The sequence below is a fragment of the Triticum urartu genome, chromosome 7A (genome assembly GCF_056163025.1).
Source record: "Triticum urartu cultivar PI428250 chromosome 7A, HENAU_Tu73, whole genome shotgun sequence".
Classification (NCBI taxonomy): Eukaryota; Viridiplantae; Streptophyta; class Magnoliopsida; order Poales; family Poaceae; genus Triticum; species Triticum urartu.
The window spans coordinates 649,727,262-649,742,041 of NC_141879.1; positions in this window are offsets into that span (position 1 = coordinate 649,727,262).

Sequence of the window (14,780 nt, forward strand, 5' to 3'; positions counted from 1 at the left end):
CAGTCCAATAGTGGACGGCTTTCGACTCACCAAGGTACTCATGGACGGTGGCAGCGAATTGAACCCCATTTATGAGGAAACTCTTTGAAAAATGGAAATAGACTGGAACCGCATTGAGCGAAGCAGCACAACCTTTAGAGGAATAATCCCTAGTCGGGAAGCGTGCTGTACAGGAAAAATCACACTAGATGTGGTGTTCAGCACGCTGGATAATTACAGGTCCGAAGAGGTCACGTTCCAAGTGGCCCCGTTCATTAGCGGATACCATGCTCTATTAGGGCGGGAGGCGTTTACAATCTTCCAAGCCATACCCCATTACGGGTACATGAAGCACAAAATGCCCGGGCCCAACGGAATCATCACTCTTGCTAGTGATCCAGACATAGCACTCCGCGCCGAAAATAAGACAGCCGCACTGGCCCTCGAGGCACTATCCGAAGCCCTAGCGGCCGAGGAACTGACTACGCTGCGCTCCATGGTGATCATGGACGATGTGATACTCGATAAAAGATCCAAGTCCACCTCCTTTAAACCGGCGGATGTCACGACCGGTTTTCCAATAAAAATGTTTATTGAGAAACCAATCTTTTGAGTCTAGTATGAGAAAAATCCTCCTTACTGGTAGACAAATTCTTGATACAATAAGCCAGTAGCATAAAATATATTACAGGGTCGAGCTACGGTTGCTCAACCAAATTATTACAAGCATGCCAATAATTATACATAATGGCGGACATGACACAGTGGTGTGGAGGCATACTACTGACTCGAGGATAGGGTGGTGGTGGAAAAACACAGCGGGGAGTGAGATACATGACTCTAAAACTGGCATCTCATCGAGCGTCGAGGTGAGGCTCGATGAATTTATTTGGTAGCGGAAGCGGATATAATACAGTGACCAAATCTAGGGTCGCACGAGACTGACTGGGATTCCTCTAGGCGTCGGACTCGCTATCAAATTCTTCATCCATGAGATCACCTTCGTCAGCATCTGGCCAAATCAACAAGCCAGGTGAGTACTTTGAAAGTACTCGCAAGACAGTTCGGACGTAAGATATAACAAATGCATGCATGGATGTGTCATGAGTATTTTAACATCGGCACATTAATTCGTAAAAGCAAGACAGGTAAAAAGGGGGTCGGCGGTAGTCCGCTCGAAAACCCAACAAAATAAATGTAAACCCAATCGGGTGTCAGAAGCGACACCTCGATAGGAAGATAAATAAATAAAGCACGCCGCAGTCGGGCGTCTAGGCGACACCACATAAAGGGCTTTAAAAGAAATGCCACAGTCGGGCGTCTGAGCGACGCCACATAAAGGGCTTTAAAAGAAATGCCACAGTCGGGCGTCTGAGCGACGCCACATAAAGGGCTTTAAAAGAAATGCCACAGTCGGGCGTCTGAGCGACGCCACATAAAGGGCTTTAAAAGAAATGCCACAGTCGGGCGTCCGAGCGACATCGCAGAAAGGGCTTTCATTGAAAGTAAAATATAACAATGCCACAGTCGGACGTCTGAGCGACATCGCAGAAAGGGCTTTTATTGAAAGTAAATAATAACAATGCCACAGTCAGACGTCTGAGCGACATCGCCGAAAGTAAATAATAACAATGCCACAAGTAAGTAATGCTCATAATAAATATTCAATTCATGACAATAAACGGGTTAGTCCATCCACAGGAATAAACATTTAACCGGACTTAGCACTCATGTGATTCACCGGAGTCTCTGTCATCAAAACTGACATTTATCAGGATAAGATAATACCGAAATTGGACATGGAATAGACGATTCAAAGGAATATATGACTCGGCAGAGTTTGTACGAAAATTTTTCCCACAGCCAATGGATTTCCGTAGTCACGAAGGACTAGTTCCGTTTACGGTATTTCGGAAGAAAACACAGCTAACCAGTACACACCCATCCTACCTCTTGATGCCAGGAATCACCCTAGACATCGTCCAAGAAAAACTTTTGAGACGGGGAGATCACAATCTCGAATCGCATGGGATCAAATTTATATACGCGCGCTCTAAGGGGTGCCCCCCTCTCGGTCCCAACCGGAAACACCCATGCCCCCTGACCGGATGACTGGCTTTAATCCAGGGCTATGGAACCATCATCACGGCCTCTCCTTTTGGTGTGTACCAAGAAAGCGGTTTGCAACTTACTAAGCCATATTCCTTGCGGAAAACATGTGGTAGTACAGGGAAGGAAAAGTGGAAGGAACTGGATCGATCCGGGTTGACACTGAAGTCATATAGTCTGGCATAAGACTAGCATGCTGCAACACTGCCATCTTACCCATCCTCATGCCAACACATGGCCATGCATACTCACATTCATCCACTTATGGATTTTCGAAATTCACTTGCCTCATCGTTGCATGTAACACGACATTTGTCGGTATGCTCATCAACATGCCATGAAACTACTTAATGCAACATGCCAAAACAATCATCATATCAAAAGTTCAAACATGCTTGCCTGGTTCAGAGTAGTCGGAGCCTAGCTCGGTGAAGTTCGCGGTCCCGTCACCTCCTTCGGTATCTACGGCATAAAGAAAATATACGCGCTATCGTGAATACCGTGAGGTGCACAAAAATTTCTCCAAATATTTTTCAAATAAATCTGATAAAAAACTAGACAAAATTTTCAGGAGGAAAGAAAAAGAATCACTCAAAAATTCCTTTCTGTTAAAAAGTTATAAGGGTTTTAACCCAAGGACTCATCTATAATGAAACAAAAAATTTCCAGGGGCTAACTTATAAAAACAGAAAACGATTCGATTGAAAATACGCCGGCCCAGAGGGGTGACGTACTTTGGCAGAAGACGCCTTCAGAAAACGATTCGTTTAAAAAGAACTGAGAGGCTGACGGGCGGGTCCCACCCATCAGGTTTGAATTTTCAAACGGGGGACAAAGCTCGTCGGCGCGCGAGAGCCGCGATGGTCGCCGGTGGTGATCCACAGCGAGGCAGGGAGATCGGAGAGTACCTCCGTGTTCAGGGCGCCATTCCGCGTCTGTGGGAGGTGGTGGTGGTCGCCGGCGAGTACCACATCGGCGGCGACGCTGGCTCCGGCAGACGGTGATTCGGGTGGTTGTGGACCTCGTCGGAGAGAGCTGTGAAGATCAAATTGGAGTGGGGTTTAGACTCTTAGTTGCTCGAGAGGGTTGCTGACGAAGTTGGGGCGCCGGAGACGGCCTCACCAGAGCGAATCGAGGTGTAGGCCGAGGCGGAACGGGGCGGCCGGAGTTGGGTGAGGAGACCTCCTCGAGGTCCTCCTAGTGGCCTGGCGGGGTGTCTGTGGGGTGTAGTGAGGGTGTGTGCTCGAGGGCGAGCTCGGGGTCCCCTTTTTATAGGCGATCCGAGGCGGTGGCCGTGAACGGGGTTCTCCGGTAATGGATTATGGCGGCGCAGTGCTCGGTCGGGGAGTTTAGGAGGTTGGGCATCAACGTGGAGGTCCACTGGTTCCATTCAGACGCTAAACGGACTTGGATTAGGAGCTTGGGGTGGGTTTCGACGGAACGGGGCGATGCGGGCCCGTCGGCGGTAGGGAGCACGCTCTGTGTGTGCCGCGCCACGGCGACGGTGCCGCATGCGTGCGCTGGCAAGGAGATGGCTACGCGGAGCTACCAGGAGGATTGGGCGGCGCTGAACAGCGTTGAGCCGCCGTTCTGCTCCCTGTCGGCCGCTACGGTTGTTCGGCCGCTGCAAGACACGCCGGCGCAGGCAGGCCAGGGTGCCACCGACGCCAGGAAGGCACCAAGCGCGCGTGTGGAGCTCCAGACAAGCAGGCCAGGCGGCGAGCAACGTGCCAAGGGCACTATGGCCGCGTGACCGAAATCTGACGAAGAGAAACGACACTGAACCCTGAAGTTTCTCTGAATTTTCTGAATGTGCAAAGGAACAGTGCAGCTTAGGTGTTCGACAGAATGTTTTTGGTATGAGGGAGGCTCTGCTTGAGCTGATTTTTGGTGGAGTGGCCTCTCATTTCACCAGGAGACTACCTGAATTTTTGTGGAATTTTTGGGGAAGTGTAGATATGAATTTCACCAAATTTGGCAAATCTGGTCCAAACTTGCAGTGAGTGAAATTTTAAAATTTTGAAAAGAAGAAGAGTGGATCAAGATGGTTCTAGGTTGTGGGTGCTAAGGACAATCCAGAGGAGTTGGTTTGAGATAAAAACTCAAAGGCAATGAGGTACTTGCTTTGAAAATCACTCAGGCTCAAAATAATTGGCAGAAATGATTTGAGAGATAAAATAATTGAAATAAAATCCAAAACTTGTTTGGACTTGTTGAGACAGAGGATTTAGATTGTTCAAAGGTGGAGGGAGGGATTTTGAGAAGATTTACTATAGGAGACATGGTAAAACCATGGGTGGTTTTCAAGATAAGAAAAAAAATTCATAGAGTTCTTTTTATAAGAAAAAGAAAAATTTCCAAAAATATACTTTGAGAAGGGAACCATCAGAGAAAGAGTTTTAAATGATCAAACACCATAGTTTGAAGAAGATACAAAAATAAAAACCCTTGCCAAAGAAGTTTTTAAGAGGAAGGTTTTCTGGAAAAAATTTAAATGTCCTCTTTTCAAAAACCAACAAAGTTTTTGCTGAAAACCAAATAAAAATTTTGGAGTGTCACAACACCACCCCCTTAGGAAAAATCTCGTCCCCGAGATTTCAGCTGATCCTTAAATAAGTATGGATGCTCTGTCCGAAGGAAATCCTCCCTTTCCCAGGTTGCCTCACTTCCGGTGTGGTTGCTCCACTGAACTTTGAAAAACTCGATGGTTTTCTGTCGGGTCCTCCTTTTAGACTCCGCTAATATTTTTACTGGGCGTTCCTGATAGGTGAGGTCTGGCTGCACGTCAATGTTCTCATGGAATACTTGTTTCTCTGGGTTGCTTACGCACTTCCTCAATTGCGAGACGTGGAACACGTCGTGGACATCGCATAATTCTTCGGGTAAGTCTAGCTGGTAGGCTACCGTGCCTCTTCGTGCCACTATACTGAATGGTCCGATGAATCTTGGCGCTAGCTTTCCTTTAATCCTGAATCGTTGCAATCCCCTCATAGGGGATACTCTTAGGTACACGAACTCACCGGGTTCGAAGCTGACCCCACGATGTTTCTGACCGTAATAACTCTTCTGTCGGCTTTGAGCGGTCTTGAGTCGATCTCTGATTAGCTTGACCTTTTCCTCGGCCTCTCTGAGCATGTCTGGGCCGAAGATGCGGCTGTCTCCGGTCTCTGACCAATTTAATGGGGTACGACATCTCCGTCCGTATAAAGCCTCAAATGGTGCCATCTGCAGGCTGGCCTGGTAACTGTTATTGTACGCGAACTCGGCGTATGGCAGGCTTTCTTCCCAACTGGTCCCATGGGTGAGGACACATGCTCTCAGCATGTCTTCTAGAATTTGGTTTACGCGTTCAGCCTATCCATCAGTCTGGGGATGGTAGGCTGTACTGAAGGCCAGTTGAGTCCCCAGAGCTTGTTGTAAATGATCCCAAAATCTCGAGACGAACTGAGTGCCTCTGTTGGATATTATAGTCTTCGGGACTCCATGCAGACAACTATACGGGAGAGATAAATCCTGGCAAGCCTCTGAGTGTTGTAGGTTGTCTTCACTAGAATGAAAATGTGCCACCTTGGTTAATCTATCGGTGATGACCCATATGGCATCATTCCCGTGTCGTGACCGAGGTAGTCCGACAATGAAATCCATCCCTATTTCATCCCATTTCCACTCAGGTATTTTGTTTGGTTGCAGTAGTCCGGCTGGTCTTTGATGCTCAACTTTTATGCGTTGACAAGAATCGCAACATGCAACGAATGTGGCTATGTCCCTCTTCATGCCGTGCCACCAAAATCTTTCCTGAACATCCTTATACATTTTGGTTCCTCCAGGGTGGATCGAATATGGGGCGGTGTGGGCTTCAGCTAGAATTTGCTGTTTGAGGTCCTCTATATTTGGCACGCAGAGTCTGTCTCCGTACCATAATATTCCTCCATCGTCTATGACGAACTCCGAGGCCTTGCCCATACTCACCTTTCTTTTAATTCCTTCGATGCTGGGGTGACCAGGCTGAGCTTCTTTAATTTTCTCCACAAGGTTGGGTTGAACTTCCAAATTTGTTATGGTGCCTTCCGCGTTCATCATCAAGTTGAGTTTGGCAAATTCTTGTTGGAATTTAGGTCTCAAGTCTGCCAGAATGTTGTCGTCCGGGCTGGGTTTCCGACTAAGAGCATCTGCCACTACGTTTGCTTTTCCTGGATGATAGTGGATACCAACAGCATAATCCTTTACCATTTCCAACCAGCGTCGTTGCCGTAAGTTTAGTTCTGGCTGTGTGAAAATATATTTGAGACTTTTATGGTCCGTGTATATTTCACATCGATTTCCAAGTAAGAAATCCCTCCATTCCTTGAGTGCATGAATGACTGCTGCCATTTCTAAGTCATGAGTGGGATAATTTTCCTCATGCTTGCGAAGTTGCCTTGAAGCGTATGCGACAACCTTGCCTTCTTGCATCAACACGCACCCGAGACCCTTTCGGGATGCGTCACAATACACTTCAAAATTCGTGTGTATGTCTGGCACAATTAATGCCGGTGCTGTCGTTAATTTCCGTTTTAGCTCTTGGAAACTTTTCTCGCAGGCTTCTGTCCATTCAAACTTCTTGTCCTTCTTGAGTAACTGCGTCATTGGCTTGGCTATGGTGGATAATCCTTCAATAAATCTGCGGTAATATCCTGCCATTCCCAAGAAACTTCGTATGTCCATTACGCTGGCTGGTGACTTCCAGCCAAGTACGGCCTTGACTTTCTCCGGGTCCACTGCGATACCTTCTTGGGTCAGTACGTGGCCTAGAAAACCTACTTGTCTTAGCCAAAATTCGCACTTGCTGAACTTGGCATACAATTGATGTTTCCTGAGTTCTCCTAGCACAATCCTGAGATGTTCCGCGTGCTCTTCTGGTGTCTTGGAGTATATCAGAATATCGTCGAGAAATACCACAATGAACTTGTCCATAAACTTCATAAATACTTTGTTCATGAGGTGAACAAAATATGCGGGGGCGTTCGTTAATCCAAAAGGCATTACTGTGAACTCATATAGTCCATATCTGGAGGTGAAGGCTGTTTTGGGGATATCTTCTGTTCGCACTTTTAATTGATGGTATCCTGACCTTAAGTCAATCTTTGAGAATACCTTGGCCTGAGTGAGCTGATCAAATAAATCATTTATCCGTGGCATCGGGTATTTGTTCTTGATTGTGACCATGTTAAGTGCTCGGTAATCGATACACAATCTCAGTGTTCCATCCTTCTTTTTGGCAAATAAAATTGGTGATCCCCAAGGTGAGGAGCTGGCTCGAATGTATCCCTTGTCCAGCAATTCCTTTATTTGTTTCTTCAACTCAATCAACTCGGATGGTGCCATTCTGTATGGTTTCTTGTATATGGGGGTGGTTCCTGGTGCTAGCTCAATGCTGAATTCTATCTCTCGGTCTGGTGGCATGCCTGGTAGTTCTTCGGGGAATACGTCTGGAAATTCACACACTACTGGAACCTTGTTTAGCTCAGAAACGTCCACCTTATTCAATCTCGGTTGCCGGGGTATTTTTCTTTCTTTGGCTGACACTCTTATTGTCTTCCCGTGGTGGTGTGTGAGAATTACGGTCTGGTTGAAACAGTCAATAAAACCTTTGTTGGTGGTTAACCAGTCCATCCCTAGGATGACATCCAGTCCTTTATTTTCCAATACAATAAGATTGGCGTGAAACTTCAATCCTTCAAACTCAATAACCACATCCTGACAGTAATTCTGAGTGACTTGCTGAATCCCCGGGGACTTGATGATCATGGATTTCTCCAAAGGAAGCATCGAAAAGTTATTTTGCAAAGCAAAACTTTTCAAAATGAAAGAGTGAGAAGCTCTAGAATCAAACAAAACCATTGCAGGTATTGTGTTGACAGGAAACGTACCGAGTACGATATCCGGAGCATTTTGTGCCTCCTCTTTGGTTACGTGGTTCAGCTGACCCTTCCTGTGGTTGTTGTTGGGGTTGAAATTGTTTCACTTGGGTGCTGAATTATTGCCACCGTTGTTCGGCTTTGGGGTCGAGTTCCTTGGCTTGGGGCACTGCTTGGCATAGTGCCCTTCCTCCCCACAAGCGTAGCAAGTAACGCCTGGGCGATATGTGAACTCCTTGTCCCTTGCATGGAAATTCTTGGTTGGGCGTGAGATGTTTGTCGTAGGTTTGTGTGTCCCACCTTTCTGAAAATCTGTCTTGCTTCGGTGGTTGCGCGCAAGAGTAGTTTGGTCTCTTTTTCGCTTGCGGAAATCCTCCAAGCTACGTCTCTCATTTTCCAGAGTAATGGCTTTGTCCACTAGTTTCTTAAAATCTGGAAAAGTGTGCACGACCAGTTGGCATTTAAGCGCGGGTGCCAGACCGTCAAGGAATTTCTCCATCTTCTTGCTTTCAGTCATACGCTCTTCATTGGCATAGCGAGACAGTAGAGTAAATTGACCGTTGTATTCTGACACTGTCATGTTCCTTTGTTTCAGGTCATCGAACTCTCTCTTCTTGATTTTCATAATACTCTTAGGAATGTGTGCACCACGGAAACCTTCCTTGAAATCATCCCAGGTTATATCACTTTCGTTGGGGTGCATGTGCAGAAAATTCTCCCACCATGATGCAGCTGCTCCTGTGAGATAGTGCGGGGCATATAGTACCTTCTCGGGGTCTGAACATTTTGCAATAATTAATTTTCTCTCCATATCTCGAAGCCAATCCTTGGCTTCAAGAGGCTTGTCAGCATGAGAAAATGTTTGGGGACGTGTCTTCTATAGCTCAGATAACTTGGAATGCTGCTGATACTGTCCATGGTGATTTCCCATGTTGATGACTTGGTTCATCATTTCCCGATGTTGTTGCTGACTCTGCTCATAAAGGCGACACATTTGTGAAAGTGCCGATTCACTGCCCTGTTGGCTTGACTTCCCTGTGTGAACTTGTTGCTGGGTTGTGTATCATAATTTTCCTCTGGTGGAGTTGGCATGGAGCGAGTCCAAGGACGAGACATTTTTCACTCTGGGGATATATTTTGTAAAACCCATAAGAAAAGCGAAAAGGGTCGCAAAAACAATTCCATAAATGCACAAAGCTGGCAAATAAATTAAATAACCAAGCTTACTTAAGAAAAACAAATCGATTTGCGCACGGAGAAGGACTGCTCATTACATATCTTACACGCAGGCGGTAATTATACAATACATCACTCAGGATATACGTACATAATCCTGACATGTTATTTAGGCTAGTGCACTCCTCCAGATCCTACATGATGCGCAAACAGGCTACTCCTCACAACCTATGTACATATAAACATATCGTACAAAGCGGTACATTGCATGGCGGCTAAGCGTACTCAGGCGGAGATGTTGACGATCTCCTTTGCCCTGCTGAGGGTGAGGCGTAGCGAGGCTGGGGACTCGACTTCCTCCTCACTAATAGGCTCCATACATGTAGTGTTGCACCGAGTAGATGGAGCGGGTGCCAGGGGCGGAACAACACGAACAGGAGTGGGCGCGAAGGGTGGTGCAGTGCGCGCTGGAGTGGGCGCAATGACTTGGTTGAACTCTTCGGTAGAAGGCAGGCGACGAGTAGGTGCATAAGATGCTGAGGACGAGACAAAAGTCAGTGGCAGTGCGGTGGGCAGGAGCTCCCTCCTGTTGGTGGCACAGCCATGGACTGAGTCCATGCGGGCAGCCACGAAGTCGTCCACCAGGTTGTCGAAGGCTGCCTCCAGGGCCCAGAGATACACAATAAGCATCTCAAAAGCCTCGTTTCGTTCTCCTCTGGGGCAGGAGAATGCGTAGTGACAGTTGTAAGGCACATGGCACGGAAGATAACGGTAACGACGAGCCTTCATCACGGGAAGGACATCCCTGAGACGAGCTATCGCCTCGCGGGCTGCCATCTGCATAGCATGCCTCTCCGTAGGCATGGTTCTTCCCAAGAACCGGAAGCGGCGTAACTCACCACGCCCTCCCTTGAACTGTACCGCGGCCTGGTGCATGGTCAGACTGTCGTTGACTCGGTGCTGGCAGAGTGTGAAGACTGGGCGCACAGATGGTCCCATCGCGACCTGAACGATGAAGGAGAGAAGCTTGACGAACCCATCGGGCACGTTGGCGAAGGTCTGAGACTCGCAGCTGCTGTCGGCCATCTACAAAAGTAGGTAAAAATCCTGAATGGTCAGATCATAAATTTATGCTGACTGTCAGAAAATGACTACAATTGCAAAAAAATATAAATTGGCTCTATCATGCTAATAACCAATTAGCGATCGCACCTAGTGGCTTCCAACAGTCAGCCTGGCTCTGGTACCAAGCTTGTCACGACCGGTTTTCCAATAAAAATTTTTATTGAGAAACCAATCTTTTGAGTCCAGTATGAGAAAAATCCTCCTTACTGGTAGACAAATTCTTGATACAATAAGCCAGTAGCATAAAATATATTACAGGGTCGAGCTACGGTTGCTCAACCAAATTATTACAAGCACACCAATAATTATACATAATGGCGGACATGACACAGTGGTGTGGAGGCATACTACTGACTCGAGGATAGGGTGGTGGTGGAAAAACACAGCGGGGAGTGAGATACATGACTCTAAAACTGGCATCTCATCGAGCGTCGAGGTGAGGCTCGATGAATTTATTTGGTAGCGGAAGCGGATATAATACAGTGACCAAATCCAGGGTCGCACGAGACTGACTGGGATTCCTCTAGGCGTCGGACTCGCTATCAAATTCTTCATCCATGAGATGGCCTTCGTCAGCATCTGGCCAAATCAACAAGCCAGGTGAGTACTTTGAAAGTACTCGCAAGACAGTTCGGACGTAAGATATAACAAATGCATGCATGGATGCGTCATGAGTATTTTAACAGCGGCACATTAATTCATAAAAAAAGACAGGTAAAAAGGGGGTCAGCGGTAGTCTGCTCGAAAACCCAACAAAATAAATGTAAACCCAATCGGGTGTCGAAAGCGACACCTCGATAGGAAGATAAATAAATAAAGCACGCCGCAGTCGGGCGTCTAGGCGACACCACATAAAGGGATTTAAAATAAATGCCACAGTCGGGCGTCTGAGCGACGCCACATAAAGGGCTTTAAAAGAAATGCCACAGTCGGGCGTCTGAGCGACGCCACATAAAGGGCTTTAAAAGAAATGCCACAGTCGGGCGTCTGAGCGACGCCACATAAAGGGCTTTAAAAGAAATGCCACAGTCGGACGTCTGAGCGACACCACATAAAGGGCTTTAAAAGAAATGCCACAGTCGGGCGTCTGAGCGACATCGCAGAAAGGGCATTCATTGAATGTAAAATATAACAATGCCACAGTCGGACGTCTGAGCGACATCGCAGAAAGGGCTTTTATTGAAAGTAAATAATAACAATGCCACAGTCGGACATCTGAGCGACATCGCCGAAAGGGATTTTATTCACAAGTAAGTAATGCTCATAATAAATATTCAATTCATGACAATAAACGGGTTAGTCCATCCACAGGAATAAACATTTAACCGGACTTAGCACTCATGTGATTCACCGGAGTCTCTGTCATCAAAACTGACATTTGTCAGGATAAGATAATACCGAACTTGGACATGGAATAGACGATTCAAAGGAATATATGACTCTGCAGAGTTTGTACGAAATTTTTTCCCACAGCCAACGGATTTCCGTAGTCACGAAGGAGTAGTTCCGTTTACGGTATTTCGGAAGAAAACACAGCTAACCAGTACACACCCATCCTACCTCTTGATGCTAGGAATCACCCTAGACATCGTCCAAGAAAAACTTTTGAGACGGGGAGATCACAATCTCGAATAGCATGGGATCAAATTTATATACGCGCGCTCTAAGGGGTGCCCCCCTCTCGGTCCCAACCGGAAACACCCATGCCCCCTGACCGGATGACTGGCTTTAATCCAGGGCCATGGAACCATCATCACGGCCTCTCCTTTTGGTGTGTACCAAGAAAGCGGTTTGCAACTTACTAAGCCATATTCCTTGCGGAAAACATGTGGTAGTACAGGGAAGGAAAAGTGGAAGGAACTGGATCGATCCGGGTTGACACTGAAGTCATATAGTCTGGCATAAGACTGGCATGCTGCAACACTGCCATCTTACCTATCCTCATGCCAACACATGGCCATGCATACTCACATTCATCCACTTATGGATTTTCGAAACTCACTTGCCTCATCGTTGCATGTAACACGACATTCGTCGGTATGCTCATCAACATGCCATGAAACTACTTAATGCAACATGCCAAAACAATCATCATATCAAAAGTTCAAACATGCTTGCCTGGTTCAGAGTAGTCGGAGCCTAGCTCGGTGAAGTTCGCGGTCCCGTCACCTCCTTCGGTATCTACGGCATAAAGAAAATATACGCGCTATCGTGAATACCGTTAGGTGCACAAAAATTTCTCCAAATATTTTTCAAATAAATCTGATAAAAAATTAGACAAAATATTAAGGAGGACAGAAAAAGAATCACTCAAAAATTCCTTTCTGTTAAAAAGTTATAAGGGTTTTAACCCACGGACTCATCTGTAATGAAACAGAAAACTTCCAGGGGCTAACTTATAAAAACAGAAAATGATTCGATTGAAAATACGCCGGCCCAGAGGGGTGACGTACTTTGGCAGAAGACGCCTTCAGAAAACGGTTAGTTTAAAAAGAACTGAGAGGCTGACGGGCGGGTCCCACCCGTCAGGTTTGAATTTTCAAACGGGGGACGAAGCTCGTCGGCGCGCGAGAGCCGTGGTGGTCGCCGGCGGCGATCCACGGCGAGGTAGGGAGATCGGAGAGTACCTCCGTGTTCAGGGCGCCATTCCGCGTCTGTGGGAGGTGGTGGTGGTCGCCGGCGAGTACCACGTCGGTGGCGACGCTGGCTCTGGCGGACGGTGATTCGGGTGGTTGTGGACCTCGTCAGAGAGAGCTGTGAAGATCAAATTGGAGTGGGGGTTAGACTCTTAGTTGCTCGAGAGGGTTGCTGTCGAACTTGGGGCGCCGGAGACGGCCTCACCGGAGCGAATCGAGGTGTAGGCCGAGGCGGAACGGGGCGGCCGGAGTTGGGGGAGGAGACCTCCTCGAGGTCCTCCTAGTGGCCTGGCGGGGTGTCTGTGGGGTGTAGTGAGGGTGTGTGCTCGAGGGCGAGCTCGTGGTCCCCTTTTTATAGGCGATCCGAGGCGGTGGCCATGAACGGGGTTCTCCGGTGATGGATTACGGCGGCGCAGTGCTTGGTCGGGGAGTTTAGGAGGTTGGGCATCAACGTGGAGTTCCACTTGTTCCATTCAGACGCTAAACGGACTTGGATTAGGAGCTTGGGGTGGGTTTCGACGGAACGGGGCGACGTGGGCCTGTCGGCGGCAGGGAGCACGCTCTGTGTGTGCCGCGCCACGGCGACGGTGCCGCATGCGTGCGCTGGCAAGGAGATGGCCACGCGGAGCTACCAGGAGGATTGGGCGGCGCCGAACGGCGTTGAGCCGCCGTTCTGCTCCCTGTCGGCCGCTACGGTTGTTTGGCCACCGCAAGACACGCCGGCGCAGGCAGGCCAGGGTGCCACCGATGCCAGGAAGGCGCCTAGCGCGCGTGTGGAGCTCCGGACAAGCAGGCCAGGCGGCGAGCAACGTGCCAAGGGCACTGTGGCCGCGTGACCGAAATCTGACGAAGAGAAACGACACTAAACCCTGAAGTTTCTCTGAATTTTCTGAATGTGCAAAGGAACAATGCAGCTCACGTGTTCGACAAAATGTTTTTGGTATGAGGGAGGCTCTGCTTGAGCTGATTTTAGGTGGAGTGGCCTCTCATTTCACCAGGAGACTGCCTGAATTTTTGTGGAATTTTTGGGGAAGTGTAGATATGAATTTCACCAAATTTGGCAAATCTGGTTCGAACTTGCAGTGAGTGAAATTTGAAAATTTTGAAAAGAAGAAGAGTGGATCAAGATGGTTCTAGGTTGTGGGTGCTAAGGACAATCCATAGGAGTTGGTTTTGGATAAAAAAAACTCAAAGGCAATGAGGTACTTGCTTTGAAAATCACTCAGGCTCAAAATAATTGGCAGAAATGATTTGAGAGATAAAATAATTGAAATAAAATCCAAAACTTGTTTGGACTTGTTGAGACAGAGGATTTAGATTGTTCAAAGGTGGAGGGAGGGATTTTGAGAAGATTTACTATAGGAGACATGGTAAAACCATGGGTGGTTTTCAAGATAAGAAAAAATTCATAGAGTTCTTTTTATAAGAAAAAGAAAAATTTCTAAAAATATACTTTGAGAAGGGAACCATCAGAGAAAGAGTTTTAAATGATCAAACACCATAGTTTGAAGAAGATACAAAAATAAAAACCCTTGCCAAAGAAGTTTTTAAGAGGAAGGTTTTCTGGAAAAAATTTAAATGGCCTCTTTTCAAAAACCAACAAAGTTTTTGCTGAAAACCAAATAAAAATTTTGGAGTGTCACAGCGGACGAAAAAGTCAAATTCCAAGTCCATCTAACGGACCCTACAAAAACAGCTTCCATCGGGGCACAATTAAACCCTGATGTCGACGCCGCACTACGAGAGTTCCTACACGAGAACTACGACATTTTTGCGTGGCACCCTTCAGACATGCTAGGAATCCCATGCAGGCTGGTCGAGCACAGCCTAAATATCCTAAAAGGATTCAAGCCAGTCA